Genomic DNA, 18,675 nt, shown 5'->3' with positions numbered 1-18,675 from the left:
TTCGAACTATGAAGAAGAGATGGCGGGCCCGGATTCTGACAAATGGCTGGAAGCCATGAAATCCGAGATAGGATCCATGTATGAAAATGAAGTATGGACTTTGACTGACTTGCTCGTAGAGCGGCGAGCCATAGAAAATAAATGGATCTTTAATAAGAAGACAGACGCGGATGGTAATGTGACCATCTATAAAGCTCGGCTTGTCGCTAAGGGTTATCGAAAATTTCAAGGGGTTGACTACGATGAGACTTTCTCACCGGTAGCGAAGCTGAAGTCCGTCCGAATCATGTTAGCAATTGCCGCATTCTATGATTATGAAATATGGCAAATGGATGTCAAAACGGCATTCCTTAATGGTTTCCTTAAGGAAGAATTGTATATGATGCAGCCGGAAGGTTTTGTCGATCCTAAGTATGCTGACAAGGTGTGCAAGCTCCAACGCTCGATTTATGGGCTGGTGCAAGCATCTCAGAGTTGGAACATTCGCTTTGATGAGATGATCAAAGCGTTTGGGTTTATGCAGACTTATGGAGAAGCCTGCGTTTACAAGAAAGTGAGTGGGAGCTCTGTAGCATTTCTCATATTATATGTAGATGGCATACTTTTGATGGGAAATGATATAGAGCTTTTGGACAGCATTAAGGCCTACTTGAATAAGAGTTTTTCAATGAAGGACCTTGGAGAAGCTGCTTATATATTAGGCATCAAGATCTACAGAGATAGATCAAGACGCCTCATAGGTCTTTCACAAAGCACATAACTTGATAAGATATTGAAGAGGTTCAATATGGATCAGTCTAAGAAGGGGTTCTTGCCTGTGTTGCAAGGTGTGAAATTGAGCTCAGCTCAATGTCCGACCACGGCAGAAGATATAGAAGAGATGAGTGTCATCCCCTATGCCTCAGCCATAGGTTCTATTATGTATGCCATGCTGTGTACCAGACCTGATGTAAACCTTGCCATGAGTTTGGTAGGAAGGTACCAAAGTAATCATGGCAAGGAACACTGGACAGTGGTCAAGAATATCCTGAAGTACATGAAAAGGACTAAGGAAATGTTTCTCGTTTATGGAGGTGACGAAGAGCTCGTCGTAAAAGGTTACGTCGACGCTAGCTTCGACACAGATCTGGATGACTCTAAGTCACAAACCGGATACGTGTATATTTTGAATGGTGGGGCAGTAAGCTAGTGTAGTTGCAAGCAGAGCGTCGTGGCGGGATCTACATGTGAAGCGGAGTACATGGCAGCCTCGGAGGCAGCGCATGAAGCAATTTGGATGAAGGAGTTCATCACCGACCTAGGAGTCATACCCAATGCGTCGGGGCCAATCAAACTCTTCTGTGACAACACTGGAGCTATTGCACTTGCCAAGGAGCCCAGGTTTCACAAGAAGACCAGGCACATCAAGCGTCGCTTCAACTCCATTCGTGAAAATGTTCAAGATGGAGACATAGATATTTGTAAAGTGCATACGGACCTGAATGTAGCAGATCCATTGACTAAACCTCTCCCTAGAGCAAAACATGATCAACACCAGCATTCCATGGGTGTTCGATTCATCACAATGTAACTAGATTATTAACTCTAGTGCAAGTGGGAGATTGTTGGAAATATGCCCTAGAGGCAATAATAAAAGGATTATTATTATATTTCCTTGTTCATGATAATTGTCTTTTATTCATGCTATAATTGTGTTATCCGGAAATCGTAATACATGTGTGAATACTTAGAAACCAACATGTCCCTAGTAAGCCTCTAGTTGACTAGCTCGTTGATCAACAGATAGTCATGGTTTCCTGACTATGGACATTGGATGTCATTGATAACGAGATCACATCATTAGGAGAATGATGTGATGGACAAGACCCAATCCTAAACATAGCACAAGATCGTATAGTTCGTTTGCTAGAGTTTTTCCAATGTCAAGTATCTTTTCCTTAGACCATGAGATCGTGTAACTCCCGGATACCATAAGAGTGCTCTGGGTATACCAAACGTCACAACGTAACTGGGTGACTATAAAGGTATACTACGAGTATCTCTGAAAGTGTCTGTTGGGTTGACACGGATCAAGACTGGGATTTGTCACTCCGTATGACGGAGAGGTATCTCTGGGCCCACTCGGTAATGCATCATCATAATGAGCTCAAAGTGACCAAGTGTCTGGTCACGGGATCATGCATTACGGTATGAGTAAAGTGACTTGCCGGTAACGAGATTGAACGAGGTATTGGGATACCGACGATCGAATCTCGGGCAAGTAACGTACCGATTGACAAAGGGAATTGTATACGGGGTTGCTTGAATCCTCGACATCCTGGTTCATCTGATGAGATCATCGAGGAGCATGAGGGAGCCAACATGGGTATCCAGATCCCGCTGTTGCTTATTGACCGGAGAGCAATCTCGGTCATGTCTACATGTCTCCCGAACCCGTAGGGTCTGCACACTTAAGGTTCGGTGACGCTAGGATTGTAGGGATATGTATATGCAGTAACCCGAAAGTTGTTCGGAGTCCCGGATGAGATCCAGGACGTCACGAGGAGTTTCGGAATGGTCCGGAGCTGAAGAATTATATATAGGAAGTGCAGTTTCAGCCATCGGGAGAGTTTCGGGGTCACCGGTATTGTACCGGGACCACCGGAAGGGTCCCGGGGGTCCACCGGGTGGGGCCACCCATCCCAGAGGGCCCCATGGGCCAAAGTGGGGAGGGGAACCAGCCCATAGTGGGCTGGTGCGCCCCCTAGGCCCACCCCATGCGCCTAGGGTTGGAACCCTATGGGTGGGGGGGCGCCCCACCTTGCCTTGGGGGCTACTCCACCCCTTGGCCGCTGCCCCCCCTAGGAGATTGCATCTCCTAGGGCCGGCCCCCCTAGGCTCCCTATATATAGTGGGGGAGAAGGAGGGCCTCTCACCCCACGCCTTTGGTGCCTTCCTCTCCCTCTCCAACACCTCCGCCTCCTCCATAGAGCTTGGCGAAGCCCTCACGCAGTACTGCAGCTCCACCACCACCACGCCGTCGTGCTGCTGCTGGAGCCATCTTCCTCAACCTCTCCTTTCCCCTTGCTGGATCAAGAAGGAGGAGACGTCACGCTGACCATACGTGTGTTGAACGCAGAGGTGCCGTCCGTTCGGCGCTAGGATCTCCGGTGATTTGGATCATGTCGAGTACGGCTTCCTCATCCCCGTTCTTTGAACGCTTCCGCGCGTGATCTACAAAGGTATGTAGATGCAATCCGATCACTCGTTGCTAGATGAACTCCTAGATGGATGTTGGTGAAACCGTAGGAAAAGTTTTTGTTTTCTGTAACGTTCCCCAACAGGGCCAAGGGGGGCGCACTAGCCCACTATGGGCTGGTTCCCCTCCCCACTTTAGCCCATGGGGCCCTCCGGGATGGGTGGCCCCACCCGGTGGACCCCCGGGACCCTTCCGGTGGTCCCGGTGCAATACCGGTGACCCCGAAACTCTCCCGATGGCCGAAACTGCACTTCCTATATATAATTCTTCACCTCCGGACCATTTCGGAACTCCTCATGATGTACGGGATCTCATCCGGGACTCCGAACAACTTTCGGGTTACTGCATATTCATATCTCTACAACCCTAGCGTCACCGAACCTTAAGTGTGTAGACCCTATGGGTTCGGGAGACATGTAGACATGACCGAGATGGCTCTCCGGTCAATAACCAACAGCGGGATCTGGATACCCATGTTGGCTCCCACATGCTCGTCGATGATCTCATCGGATGAACCACGATGTCGAGGATTCAAGCAACCCCGTATACAATTTCCTTTGTCAATCGGTACGTTACTTGCCCGAGATTCGGTCGTCGGTATCCCAATACCTCGTTCAATCTCGTTACCGGCAAGTCACTTTACTCGTACCGTAATGCATGATCCCGTGACCAGACACTTGGTCACTTTGAGCTCATTATGATGATGCATTACTGAGTGGGCCCAGAGATACCTCTCCGTTATACGGAGTGACAAATCCCAGTCTTGATCCGTGTCAACCCAACAGACACTTTTGGAGATACCCGTAGTATACCTTTATAGTCACCCAGTTATGTTGTGACGTTTGGTAGACCCAAAGCACTCCTACGGCATCCGGGAGTTACACGATCTCATGGTCTAAGGAAAAGATACTTGACATTGGAAAAACTCTAGCAAACGAACTATACGATCTTGTGCTATGTTTAGGATTGGGTCTTGTCCATCACATCATTCTCCTAATGATGTGATCTTGTTATCAATGACATCCAATGTCCATAGTCAGGAAACCATGACTATCTGTTGATCAACGAGCTAGTCAACTAGAGGCTTACTAGGGACATGTTGGTGTCTATGTATTCACACATGTATTATGATTTCCGGATAACACAATTATAGCATGAATAAAAGACAATTATCATGAACAAGGAAATATAATAATAATCCTTTTATTATTGCCTCTAGGGCATATTTCCAACAGTACTGTCCCAGGAGCTGGAAAAGTGCAAGGCCCAACTAGAGGCCGCACTAGCCGTAGCAGGGGAGCCCAAAGGGACCCCCTCAGGTAAGATACACTTCGAAAGATTAGTATTGTGCGGTGTGGGTGCAAATCTGACAAATCATGTTGCAGATGGCGCCGGACTCGATCCGGAAAAGCAACAACTCTTACGCCGGCTAAAGGCCGGTGAGAGTACGTTGACAAAGGTGAGGCGAGAGAAGAATGATCTTCAGGATGCCAACACCCAGCTGGACGTCGAACTTAAAGATGTTTGTGGCCAGCTATCGTACTCCACGAAGGAGAATCAGCGGCTTCGATGCGGCATATTTAGTAAGTGCTTGAGCGAACTTTAAAAAAAGAGTTCGGCGAGGAAGTCGACTAACAGAGTAATGTCTGTAGGTATGCTCATAGGTCGTCCTGCAGAGGAGATACCCGGTTCTACGGGTGACCTTCTTCCCGAACTCACGCAACTGCACGAGCGAATTCGGCAGGCGATGCGAGGCGTTGCCCAAGCCTTATGGCCTGCCCACTCCATGCCCGAGGGCCTTGGAGAGCTTGCGGAGAAGCTGAAGGGAGCTCGGCGGCGCTTCCGGTTGTGGAAGATATCGGCCTGCCGACAAGGCGCTAGGGAGTCCTGGGCCATGGTGAAGACCCGTTTTACGAAGTCTGACCCAAACCATATGGCCGAGGTCGGACCAGTGGGGCCTGACGGGAAGGAGATCCCTGTAAGCTTAGTATACGGTCAAGTAGAGTTAGCCACGAAGTATTCCCAGCAGGACTGTAAATTAGACAGCCTGTTAGATGGTATAGAAGAGGAATACAATCAGTCAGAATGACTATGTAATTTTGAATTGACATGTGTAATGCCTTCTAGCCGGATTGTAGATCGTTTGTCGTTGCCGACCTTTTCGCTTCAACCTCGGGACCTGACGGTCCGGAGTGTGTCCGAATACCATAGCGGTTATATAAGAACCGTGGTATGCGTGGAGACCAGGCATAGGGGTCATTAGTGCTTTATCAAACAAGTGCCCAACTAGTTATGTTATATTACATGGTTAGTAAGAAACATCTTCCAGAGAGAATAGTTCCGTTAGGGGTTCCTTTCGTTGGGAGGCATGCCCTAAAGTGCATGTCCGAACTGCGTAAAAAGACACAGAAAAAGCAGCTGGGGGCGCATAAAATGAGTAAAAAGATCATCTTTTATCTCACCGACCGAATATTCCCTTAAGAATGCTAGCTTTCGGCTTCACCCAGTCTGAGGTACACATCCGGCTGACCCGGCAGTAACAATCGCAGAGGTGCTCCCTTTACCGCCTAGCCAAACAATCAGGAACGTAGGGGTAAGCACAGGAGCCAGGCAACCCAGCTTGGCCAAAACTTAAGTCATATCGATGCATATAATGGTGAAGAAAAAGGTACATGCGGAAGTTTGACGCATGTGTTGGGCGTGAAGCCTGTATAAATAAGCTTCTGTTAAAGAAGCCCCCAGGTTTAATGAGCGCGAGTGGCGCGTCACTAGATGAGCCTTTAAGGGCTATAAAAGAAAAGAGGGGAAGGAGAGAAATGTAAGACAGAAAAATGCAAAAAATGGACAGAGGAAGGAGACGAACACAGAGTCCGGTGCTAGGCATAGAATCTTCGGAGACGGGTGGTGTTCCACGGGTTCGGCTCGAGTCGGTTATCCGATGCATCTCGCAGGCGGTACGCCCCGCCAGTCAGGACTTGGTTGATTATGAATGGACCTTCCCACTTGGGCTTGAGTTTGTCCTTTTTTTATCCGGCAGGCGTAGAACTAGTTCGCCAACATTGTAATTTTTGGCCCGTACTTCTCTGCTTTGATATCTTCGGGCCTGCTGTTGATAAAATGTGGAACGGGCTTTTGCCACGTCACGCTCCTTCTCTAGGGCGTCCAAGTTGTCCTGCCGATCGAGCTCGGCTTCTCTTTCTTCATACATGTGCACTCTAGGTGAGTCATGAATTATGTCGCAGGGCAGAACTGCCTCTGCGCCGTACACCATAAAAAATGGTGTGTATCTGGTGGTGCGATTTGGCATGGTCCGCAGCCCCCATAGCACGGAGTCAAGCTCCTCCACCCAGTGCGTGTTAGATTCCTTGAGGGACCGCACTAGTCTGGGTTTAATGCCGCTCATGATAAGACCATTTGCACGTTCGACCTGGCCGTTGGTTTGTGGGTGATAGACGAAAGCATAATCGAGCATGATGCCCATGTTTTTGCACCAGAGTTTTACCTCGTCGGCGGTAAAGTTTATACCGTTATCGGTTATGATGCTGTGGGGGACGCCATAACGGTGTACAACCCCGGATATGAAGTCTATCACAGGTCCGGATTCGGCCATTTTAACAGGCTTGGCTTCTATCCATTTGGTGAAGTTATCCACCATGACCAGTAAGTATTTTTTCCTATCGGTCCCACCTTTAAGGGGTTCGACCATGTCAAGCCCCCAGACCGCAAAAGGCCAGGTGATGGGTATAGTTTGGAGTGCGGTGGGTGGCATATGGCTTTGGTTGGCAAAAAGTTGGCAACCAGCGCATCGTTGGACTAGGTCCTGAGCGTCTGCCCGGGCCGTCGGCCAATAAAAGCCTGTACGGAAAGCCTTGCTAACAAGGGACCGAGCAGCGGCGTGGTGGCCACCGAGTCCGGCATGAATTTCAGCCAGAAGGTTCCGCCCTTCCTCTTCGGAGATGCACCTTTGAAGGACTCCGGTAGTGCTTTTCTTATAAAGCTCTCCCTCATGGACTCTATAGGCTTTAGATCGTCGCACTATGCAGCGGGTCTCGTTTCGGTCCTCCAGCAGTTCCTGCCTAGTAAGGTAGGCTAGGAATGGTTCTATCCACGGGGCGATGACCGCCATTATTACATGGACTGAAGGTGTAATTTCATTGGCAAAGCCTCCAATTGTGTCAGATTGTTCGGCGTCGAGTGGTGCGGCTGGGTCCGGGCTGTTATTTGCGGGTTCCCCCTCCCATGCTACGATGGCTTGAACAATCTTTCCAAAAAGATGTTGGGGGGGACTGCATCGCGTTTTGCTCCGATGCGTGCCAGGACGTCCGCTGCTTGATTGTTTTCTCGGGCTATATGGTGAAACTCCAGCCCTTCGAACCGAGCTGACATTTTTAGGACGGCGTTGCGGTAAGCTGCCATTTTTGAGTCCTTGGCGTCGAAGTCTCCATTTATTTGGGATATCGCGAGGTTTGAATCCCCGCGTACCTCTAGGCGCTGGACACCCATGGATACTTCTATCCGGAGACCATGTAGGAGGGCCTCATATTCGACTGCATTGTTGGAATCCATGTACATGATTAGGAGCACATATTGGACTGTGTCTCCTGTGGGGGACGTCAGGACGACGCCAGCCCCCAGTCCGGCCAACATTTTGGAGCCGTCGAAATGCATAATTCAGTTTGAATATGTGCCGTACTCTTTAGGGAGCTCGGCCTCGGTCCATTCTGCGACGAAGTCGGCCAAAACTTGCGATTTAATAGCTCGCTATGGCTTATAGGTTATATCGAACGGGAGAAGCTCAATGGCCCATTTTGCAATCTGGCCCGTTGCGTCGCGGTTGTTGATAATATCGTTGAGTGGTACTTCCGAGGCTACTGTTATGGAACACTCTTGAAAGTAGTGTCGTAGATTCCGGGATGCCATGAATACTGCGTATGCAATCTTTTGATAATGCGGGTACCGTGATTTGCATGGAGTGAGGACAGTGGATACGTAGTAGACCGGCCTTTGAAGGGGGAATTTGTGTCCATCCGTTTCCCGCTCGACAACGAGCACTGCGCTGACAACTTGATGTGTTGCTGCGATGTACAATAACATTGGTTCGCCAGTGTTCGGCGCGGCCAGGACTGGGTTTGTTGCCAATATGGCTTTTATTTCATCAAGTCCGGCCGTGGCGGCCTCCGTCCACTCGAAGTGTTCGATGCGCCGAAGGAGGTGATAGAGGGGTAGTGCCTTTTCTCCCAAGCGGGAGATGAAGCGGCTTAAAGCCGCCACGCATCTGGTTAATTTTTGTATTTGTTTGAGGTCCTTTCGGATATCCAATTGTGACAAAGCTCGGATCTTGGCTGGATTTGCTTCAATTCCTCTACAAGATACAATAAAGCCCAAGAGCTTTCCGGCTGGAACGCCGAAGACGCATTTTTCCAGGTTGAGCTTGATGTCATATTTTCGGAGGTTATCGAATGTAAGCCTCAAGTCGTCTACTAGAGATTCGACATGTCTTGATTTGACGACCACATCATCAACATACGCCTCCACTATTTTGCCGATCTGATTTGCCAAACATGTTTGGATCATGCGCTGATATGTTGCGCCGGCGTTTTTCAGCCCGAAGGGCATTGTGTTGAAGCAGAATGGGCCGTGTGGTGTGATGAATGCTGTTGCGTCTTGGTCTGATTCTGCCATCTTGATTTGATGGTATCCGGAGTATGCGTCGAGGAAACACAACGAGTCGTGTCCTGCGGTGGCATCGATAATTTGATCGATACGGGGGAGGGGGAAGGGATCCTTTGGGCAAGCCTTGTTGAGGTCTTTAAAATCGACACACAGGCGCCAGGATTTGTTCTTCTTTGGTACCATCACCAAGTTTGCTAGCCAGTCCGGATGTTTTATGTCTCTAATGAATCCGGCCTCCAATAGCTTGGCTAGCTCCTCTCCCATAGCCTGTCTCTTGGGTTCGGAAAAACGCTGAAGGGCTTGTTTGACAGGTTCGAATCCTTTTAGGATATTTAAGCTGTGTTCGGCCAGCCTGCGTGGGATCCCTGGCATGTCTGAAGGGTGCCAGGCGAAAATGTCCCAGTTCTCTCGTAGGAACTCTCGCAGTGCGGTGTCTACATCAGGGTTCAGTCGTGCCCCGATAGAAGCTGTTTTATTGGGGTCCGTTGGATGGACCTGGAATTTGACTATTTCGTCAGCTGGCTTGAAGGATGTGGATTTGGATCTCTTATCGAGTATCACATCATCCCTGTTAACCGTGGAGCGCAGTCAGTTCCTCGGCCGCTAAGGCTTCGGATAGTGCCTCAAGGGCTAATGCGGTCGTCTTGTTTTCGGCGTGGAGTGCTACGTCCGGATCACTAGCTAGAGTGATAATTCCGTTCGGCCCGGGCATCTTAAGCTTCATGTACCCGTAATGGGGTATTGCTTGGAAGATTGAGAATGCTTCCCGTCCCAGTAAAGCGTGATATCCGCTTTTGAACGGGGCCACCTGAAACGTGACTTCTTCGGACCTGTAATTATCCGACGTGTCGAACACCACATCTAGTGTGATTTTTCCTGTGCAGCGCGCTTCCCGACTGGGGATTATTCCTCTAAAGGTTGTGCTACTTCACTCGATGCGGTTCTAGTCTATTTCCATTTTTTGAAGGGTTTCCTCATAAATGAGGTTCGGTCCGCTGCCTCCATCCATGAGCACCTTGGTGAGGCGAAAGCCGTCCACTATGGGACTGAGGACCAATGCGGCTGGTGCTCGGGCTGTTCGGAATCTAGGTTCATCACTTGCGTTGAAGGTAATAGCGGTGTCGCTCCATGGATTTATTGTTGCAACTTGATAGACTTCGGCGAGGCTGCGGAGTGTTCTTTTTCGCATACTATTTGATGCGAAAGTCTCGAAGACTGTGAGAACGGTACTGGTGTCCTTGGGCTGGCTTTCTGCGGCCTCCAGAATTAAGTGGTCCTCGCCAATTTTGGCCACCTGCCGGAGTATCCAACATGCTCTAAGGCTGTGACTTGGTGTGGCGTCCTCTGTACTGTGGATTCTACAGGGTCCATCAAGCCACCTTTCCAGTACGGTTCCATGCCCTATAGAGGGTTTTGGCTTTTTGGTGTTTATCCCGGGTGTCCTATTATGATGCACCATCTTAGTTCGGACGGGATTACTATTCAAGGCCGGATTATCCCAAAATTTTATTTCGGTTTTCCAGGCGCTTTCCATCGCACAGTTTTTTTGTACTATGGACGCCAAGTCAGCGAAGCGTGTAATATCACGACGACTTACGGTGTTAAGGATTCCCTCGTCCGTGCAATTACTGCAGAAAATTGAGATTGCGTCTCCCTCGCGGCAATCCTTTATCCTGTTCATAACCAGGAGGAATCTGGCCCAGTAATGATGTACTGTTTCCTCGGGCCTCTGCCTGATTTGGGAGAGATCGCTTATGTTCGGGTGGGCGGGTGTCATTGAATCTGAAACCTCACCCAATCCAAGATTCGGAGGCCGAAGAGTTTCCGAACTCTGAAGTTCGGATTCTTGGATGTTGTCCAACGAATCTAGCCCGTTGCCTGATCCTAAGCTTAGGTCTTGAGTTACATCCTCCTCTCCGCGGGTATCCGGCTTGGAGGAGTCGGGAATTCGGACGTAGCTAGTACTTAAAATAGATGAAGGGTCGCCGCTCTGCGCCTCTACCACGACAACGTGGTGGGTGACTTGGGGAGAGTTAATTTCTCTTAGATCGGGTTTAAGCCCAACCTGGTCGTAATCCGTAGAGACCCCTAGGGCGGCGATGCGATCCAAGAGCTCGTTTACGGAAGAGAGCTCCATTGGATCTAGCTGCTCGACGAGCTCCAAGCCGACGTGTAGGTTCCTTTTGATGACCTGAGAGGTCACCGTCGGCGCAACAGCTGAACAGGCGGTCATGAGGAAACCACCTAGCTGGAGAGTTTGGCCGACAGCCAAGGCTCCCTTAGCAAAGGTGACGTCTTTAAAGACGGGAGGAGGCATCCTTCCTGATTGCGACAGCACAGAGGAACTCTCAATGAAAGCACCAATGTCGGTGTCAAAACCGGCGGATCTCGGGTAGTGGGTCCCGAACTGTGCGTCTAGGCCGGATGGTAACAGGAGGCAGGGAACACGATGTTTTACCCAGGTTCGGGCCCTCTTGATGGAGGTAAAACCCTACGTCCTTCTTGATTAATATTGATGACATGGGTAGTACAAGAGTAGATCTACCACGAGATCAAGGAGGCTAAACCCTAGAAGCTAGCCTATGGTATGATTGTTGTATATGGAGTTGATTGCCTATGGACTACAACCCTCCGGTTTATATAGACACCGGATAGGGTTAGGGTTACATATAGTCGGTTACAATGGTAGGAGATCTTGAATATCCACATCGCCAAGCTTGCCTTCCACGCCAAGGAAAGTCCCATCCGGACACGGGATGAAGTCTTCAATCTTGTATCTTCATAGTCCTGGAGTCCGGCTGAAGGTATAGTCCGGCTACCCGAACACCCCCTAATCCAGGACTCCCTCACCCACCCTCATCATCTCTCAATAGCTTGATGTTCAAGATAACATCAGCCACTCCAAGGTCCTTCATCTCAAAGTTCTGAGATAGGAAAGACTTAACTTCCTCGATCAACTTGAGATTAGTCTCAAATATCAGTATGTCATCAACATACAAACACAGTATAACTCCTTCGCCCCCACCATAGCGATAGTATACACATTTGTCAGCCTCATTAACAACAAAGCCAACAGATGTCAATGTTTCATTAAACTTGTCATGCCATTCCTTAGGCGCTTTTCTCAGGCCATACAAAGATTTCACCAACTTACACACCTTTCCTTCCTGACCATCCATCACAAAGCCATCAGGCTATTGCATATAGATTTCCTCCTTTAGCTCTCCGTTCAGGAAAGCCGTCTTAACATCCATCTGATGAATGAGAAGACCATGCGAGGCCGCCAACGAGAGTAATACTCGAATGGTGGTCAGTCTGGCCACAGGTGAATAAGTGTCGAAGAAATCTTCTTCTTCTTTCTGGGCGTAGCCCTTGGCCACATGCCTAGCCTTGTACTTTTCTATCGTACCATCGGGCCTAAGCTTCTTCTTGAACACCCACTTGCATCCCAATGGAGCAACCATAAGGACATTCAGTAAGCTCCCAAGTCCCATTAGCCATGATGGAATCCATCTCGCTACGGACCGCATCCTTCCAGTAGTCAGCTTCTGGAGATGCATACGCTTATGAAATAGAAGTGGGATTATCCTCCACGAGGTATATGAAGAAATCATCACCAAAGGTCTTTACAGTCCTTTGTCTCTTGCCGCTACCAAGGGATTCCTCATTATCCTCCTCAGGATTTTCATCATGTGTTTGATTATAATATTCCATCGGAATGGCAGGTTCAGGAGTCTCCTCAGATTCCTGTCTAGAAGTGCTTTGTACATCTCTCATGGGAAAAATGTCCTCAAAGAATGTAGCATCTTTAGACTCCATAATTGTACCGACTTTCATGTCAGGTACCTCAGATTTCACTACTAGAAATCTATAGCCAACACTATTCATAGCGTAGCCCAAATTAACACAGTCCATAGTCTTTGGTCCAAGCTTACGCTTTTTGGGGATCGGCACATTAACTTTCGCCAAGCAGCCCCAGGAACATAAGTACGAGAGTGTTGTCCTTCTCTTGGTCCACTTCTCGTAACAAGTGATCTCGTTATCCTTTGTCGGAACTTTATTCAGGACATGACAGGATGTCATTATAGCCTCCTCCCACCATGCCTTGGATAAACCCGACGTATCTAACATGGCGTTAACCAAATCAGTTAGAGTACGGTTTTTCCGCTCGGCAACCCCGTTTGACTGGGGTGAGTAGGGAGGCGTCCTCTCGTGAATAATGACGTGTTCCGCACAAAAGGCATCAAACTCTTTCGAGAAGTACTCTCCACCACGATCTGACCGGACTCGTTTAATTTTCTTTTCAAGTTGATTCTCAACTTCTGCCTTATAGATTTTAAAGTAGTGTAGAGCCTCATCTTTAGTATTTAACAGATACACATAGCAATATCTAGTGGAATCATCTATCAAAGTCATGAAATATTTCTTTCGACCTTTAGTCAACACACCATTCATCTCACAAAGATCAGAATGTATGAGTTCTAGTGGCGCCAAGTGTCTCTCCTCTGCTGCCTTGTGAGGCTTGCGAGGTTGCTTAGATTGCACACACGAATGGCACTTAGAACCTTTGGCTAAAGTGAAACTCGGGATTAAATTCGATTTTGCTAGCCGCGTCATAACACCGAAACTAATGTGACAAAGACGTGAATGCCATACTTCAGATTCATTAACACTCAAATGAATATTGTTCACGACTTTATTACATAGATCTGCAAGAGAAAGGCGGAACATGCCTCCGCATTCATAACCCTTTCCAACAAATAGTCCATATTTCGTAACAACTAATTTATTAGACTCGAATACCAACTTAAACCCTTCTCTACATAGAAGGGAGCCACTAACGAGGTTCTTCTTGATGGCGGGGACATGCTGCACGTTCTTCAGTTGCACGATCCTTCCCGAAGTAAACTTCAGATCGACCGTGCCAACACCAAGAACAGAAGCACTCGCGCCATTCCCCATCAGTACGGACCCATGACCTGTGGCCTGGTAAGAAGAAAACAATGAAATGTCAGCACACACATGAACACCTGCACCTGTGTCGAACCACCAATCGGTGGACGGCCAAACTAAAAATACAACAAATAAATTACCGTACCCAGATGCACCACTCTCATTGTTGCTCACAATCATATTGACAGACTTGGAGTCCTGCCCTTGCTTCTTATACTTGTTTGGGCACTTGTTGGCCCAATGTTCAAGCGAACCACAAGTAAAGCAGCCCTCATCCTTCTTGTTCTTCTTGAAGGTCTTCTTACCCTTCTTCTTAAAGTCGTCACTCTGTTGGACACCGTTATTTCCCTTGGACTTGTGGGAATTGGAGTTCTTCTGATGCACCATGTTGGCCACAGAAGTTCCTTCGACCCCTTTTCCGTGCGAGTCCTTTGCCCTTGAATTCTGCTCAACACTCAGATGGCCAATGACATCCTCCACAGAGAATTCACGCCTCTGATGTTTCAGAGTGGTGGCAAAGTTCCTCCAGGAATTGGGAAGCTTAGCGATTATGCAGCCCGCGACAAACTTGCCCGGTAACTCGCACTTAAGAAACTCAAGCTCCTTAACAATGCATATCATCTCATGAGCCTGCTCCAATACAGGACGGTTTTCAACCATCTTGTAATCATGGAACTGCTCTATAATATACATCTCGCTCCCTACATCGGCAGCCCCGAACTTAGATTCGAGCGCCTCCCACAAGTCCTTGGCGGACCGCACATGCAAATATGCGTCAACCAGCTTATCTCCAATCACGCTCAGAACTGCCCCGAGGAACACGACAGTGGCCTCCTTGAACGCCTTCTCCTGATCAGGAGCGATCGTTCCTGTGGGAGTCACACCGGCGACCCAGAACACGTTCATGGCAGTGAGCCATAAGGTGGTTTTAGTCTGCCAACGCTTAAACTATGTCCCCGTAAACGGCGATAGTTTCAGTGCAGCAGCAAAACCAGAATTCGAAAAACTCCTACACATATTAGGCTTTTGGGCTGATAAGAAAATAGGCAGTTTTCCGATTAAATTAATCCATGAATAAATCATGAGCATGACATTGACAGCATTGATAACACACTGGTTACGATCAAACAGAGCATGTACTACGCATATAGTAGAAGCATTTACGCATATCGCTAGTACTGCTACAACAGAAAGAAACATGAGAGGGATAAACGATGTATGCCCTCCAATCGGCCATGCGGCGGTGGTGGCAGTGGCAGTAGCCGCGGCATCCTCGGAGGCCTTCTTGTCGGCCTCAGCCTTCTCAGCGGTGGCACGGTCGGCGTCGGTCGACATGGTGATGACGAAGGTGATGTGGACGTAGATGAACAGAAGCGAGCAGTCGTGTAGTCGCTACCCAAAAACCTAATCGCCCCTCTCCCGTATAGGATCCGGAGAGGCGGGGTTTCGGAGGCCTGCTCTCCCATCAACCGTGTACGCAGTGAACGGTACGGAGTCGCCGGCGGCAGCAGCAGTAGAGGAACGACGTGGGCGTGGAGGCGGAGATGTGTTCTGTGTCATGGCGGCTAGGGTTGGCAGCGCCCCACATATATATGTGCGGCTGCGCGTGGAGAGACATGGGCTGAACCCACGTCCAAGTCGGTAGCCCATGATCCGATGTCTCAGATCGTGGCCCCACCTGTCAAAGACTCTCTGTTCCTGACCGGCAAAAAGAAGCGCATAGGAGTGAGCTCGGCTCGGCTCAATCCCGCAACCCGCGGTGCGTCGTGACGAGGCGAGCGGAGGAGGAGGAGTGCGCGAGGGCCTCATCTCTTCTCAAGCTCCAATGGCATGAGGAAGAGAATCCCTTATAAACCACTCCAAGTCTCCTTCCACTTCCGGGGTGGGACTAAACTTCCCACCACCTTGTCATGCCACCTACATGGGTCCTTAGAGATCAAATCTGAAATTGTCATATGGGCTCTAGGCCCATCTCATAGTTCATCAATCCCCCACCAGATCTCAGGGGCCCAGTTTGTCCTTTGTTCCAAACGCTGTTTTGATATACCAGCATCTCAGTGGAGACCGATTAAGGTTGAGCTCCACCTAGACCAAGTAGTTACACTCCTTCACAACTGAACAATGGACTATGCCTTGAATTGTCAGTTTGGCGTCAAGAGGTTTCACCACAAGTCTCACTGATATGAGGCTGCCGAAGGCCGACCCCTCGGGTGGAGCATATTAGTCACACTCCTGGCCTGTTCATGAGCTTGCTAGAGATCACCCCAATCTCATAGACTGTGACCAGCAGTCGGGCTCATATAGGTGTGTTCCTCCAAAGATCGCTTTGTAGGATAGCATCTTGCTTATGCATATAAGCCTTGGAACACATTAAGACAGTAGTCATCCTTCCATACAGTTTCCGAGAGTATTGCATCTCCAACGGAGTGGGTTAGTAAAGTTACTCTCCTGAGTTCACCACTGGCTTGTTTTCCCAGGTCCTACTTCACGGGATCTCCGATCACATAGGTTGGGTTACTACCATGGCAACTCATGTGGGTCTCATACCCATCTCCCTTGATGCGTTATCTATCACAACACGTGATAGCCCTTTAGTAAAGGGATCTGCCAGATTCTTAGCCGTTTGAATATAATCCAACGCTATCACTCCGGAGTTCCTCAATTTTCTGACAGCTTTCAATCTCATTCTTATGTGTTTGTTGGACTTCATGTTGTCCTTTGAACTCTTCACCTTGACAATAACTGTTTGATTGTCACAGTTCATAAGGATGGCCGGAACCGGCTTCTCAACCACTGGCAAGTCCATCAACAGATCTCGAAGCCATTCTGCTTCACCACCCGATGTGTCTAATGCTGTTAATTCTGCTTCCATTGTCGATCTTGTTAAGATCGTTTGCTTGCAAGACTTCCAGGAAACAGCACCACCTCCAAGAGTAAATATATACCCAGTTGTGGCCTTCATCTCATCAGCATCAGAGATCCAATTCGCATCACTATACCCTTCAAGTACCGACGGGTATCCGGTATAGTGAAGTCCATAGTTCATAGTACCTTTCAGATAGCGCATAACTCTCTCAAGAGCACGCCAATGTACATCACCCGGTTTGGAAACAAATCGGCTCAGTTTGCTAATAGAAAATGCGATGTCAGGCCTCGTTGCGCTCGCTAGATACTGTAGTGAACCAACAATCTGAGAGTATCTCAATTGATCTATAGCTGTGCCTTTAGACTTTCGAATCAGCACACTAGAATCATATGGTGTTTGAGATGGTTTGCAGTCCGAATATCCAAAACGACTCAACACCTTCTCAACATAATGGGATTGCAAAAGTGTAATCCCACCCTCATCATCTCTCAATAGCTTGATGTTCAAGATAACATCAACCACTCCAAGGTCCTTCATCTCAAAGTTCTGAGATAGGAAAGACTTAACTTCCTCGATCAACTTGAGATTAGTCCCAAATATCAGTATGTCATCAACAAACAGACACAGTATAACTCCTTCGCCCCCACCATAGCGATAGTATACACATTTGTCAGCCTCATTAACAACAAAGCCAACAGAAGTCAATGTTTCATTAAACTTGTCATGCCATTGCTTAGGCGCTTGTCTCAGGCCATACAAAGATTTCACCAACTTACACACCTTTCCTTCCTGACCATCCATCACAAAGCCATCAGGCTGTTGCATATAGATTTCCTCCTTTAGCTCTCCGTTCAGGAAAGCCGCCTTAACATCCATCTGATGAATGAGAAGACCATGCGAGGCCGCCAACGAGAGTAATACTCGAATGGTGGTCAGTCTGGCCACAGGTGAATAAGTGTCGAAGAAATCTTCTTCTTCTTTCTGGGTGTAGCCCTTGGCCACAAGCCCAGCCTTGTACTTTTCTATCGTACCATCGGGCCTAAGCTTCTTCTTGAACACCCACTTGCATCCCAATGGTTTGCAACCATAAGGACGTTCAGTAAGCTCCCAAGTCCCGTTAGCCATGATGGAATCCATCTCGCTACGGACCGCATCCTTCCACTAGTCAGCTTCTGGAGATGCATACGCTTCTGAAATAGAAGTGGGATTATCCTCCACGAGGTATATGAAGAAATCATCACCAAAGGTCTTTACAGTCCTTTGTCTCTTGCCCCTACCAAGGGATTCCTCATTATCCTCCTCAGGATTTTCATCATGTGTTTGATTATAATATTCCATCGGAATGGCAGGTTCAGGAGTCTCCTCAGATTCCTGTCTAGAAGTGCTTTGTACATCTCTCATGGGAAAAATGTCCTCAAAGAATGTAGCATCTTTAGACTCCATAATCGTACCTACTTTCATGTCAGGTACCTCAGATTTCACTACTAGAAATCTATAGCCAACACTATTCATAGCGTAGCCCAAATTAACACAGTCCACAGTCTTTGGTCCAAGCTTACGCTTTTTGGGGATCGGCACATTAACTTTCGCCAAGCAGCCCCAGGTACGTAACTACGAGAGTGTTGACCTTCTCTTGGTCCACTTCTCGTAAGGAGTGATCTCGTTATCCTTTGTCGGAACTTTATTCAGGACATGACAGGATGTCATTATAGCCTCCCCCCACCATGCCTTGGATAAACCCGACGTATCTAACATGGCGTTAACCAAATCAGTTAGAGTACGGGTTTTCCGCTCGGCAACCCTGTTTGACTGGGGTGAGTAGGGAGGCGTCCTCTCGTGAATAATGCCGTGTTCCGCACAAAAGGCATCAAACTCTTTCGAGAAGTACTCTCCACCACGATCTGACCGGACTCGTTTAATTTTCTTTTCAAGTTGATTCTCAACT

This window comes from Triticum dicoccoides, chromosome 7A (assembly GCF_002162155.2).
Source record: "Triticum dicoccoides isolate Atlit2015 ecotype Zavitan chromosome 7A, WEW_v2.0, whole genome shotgun sequence".
In the NCBI taxonomy this organism is placed as follows: Eukaryota; Viridiplantae; Streptophyta; class Magnoliopsida; order Poales; family Poaceae; genus Triticum; species Triticum dicoccoides.
This window is presented reverse-complemented; position numbering follows the sequence as displayed.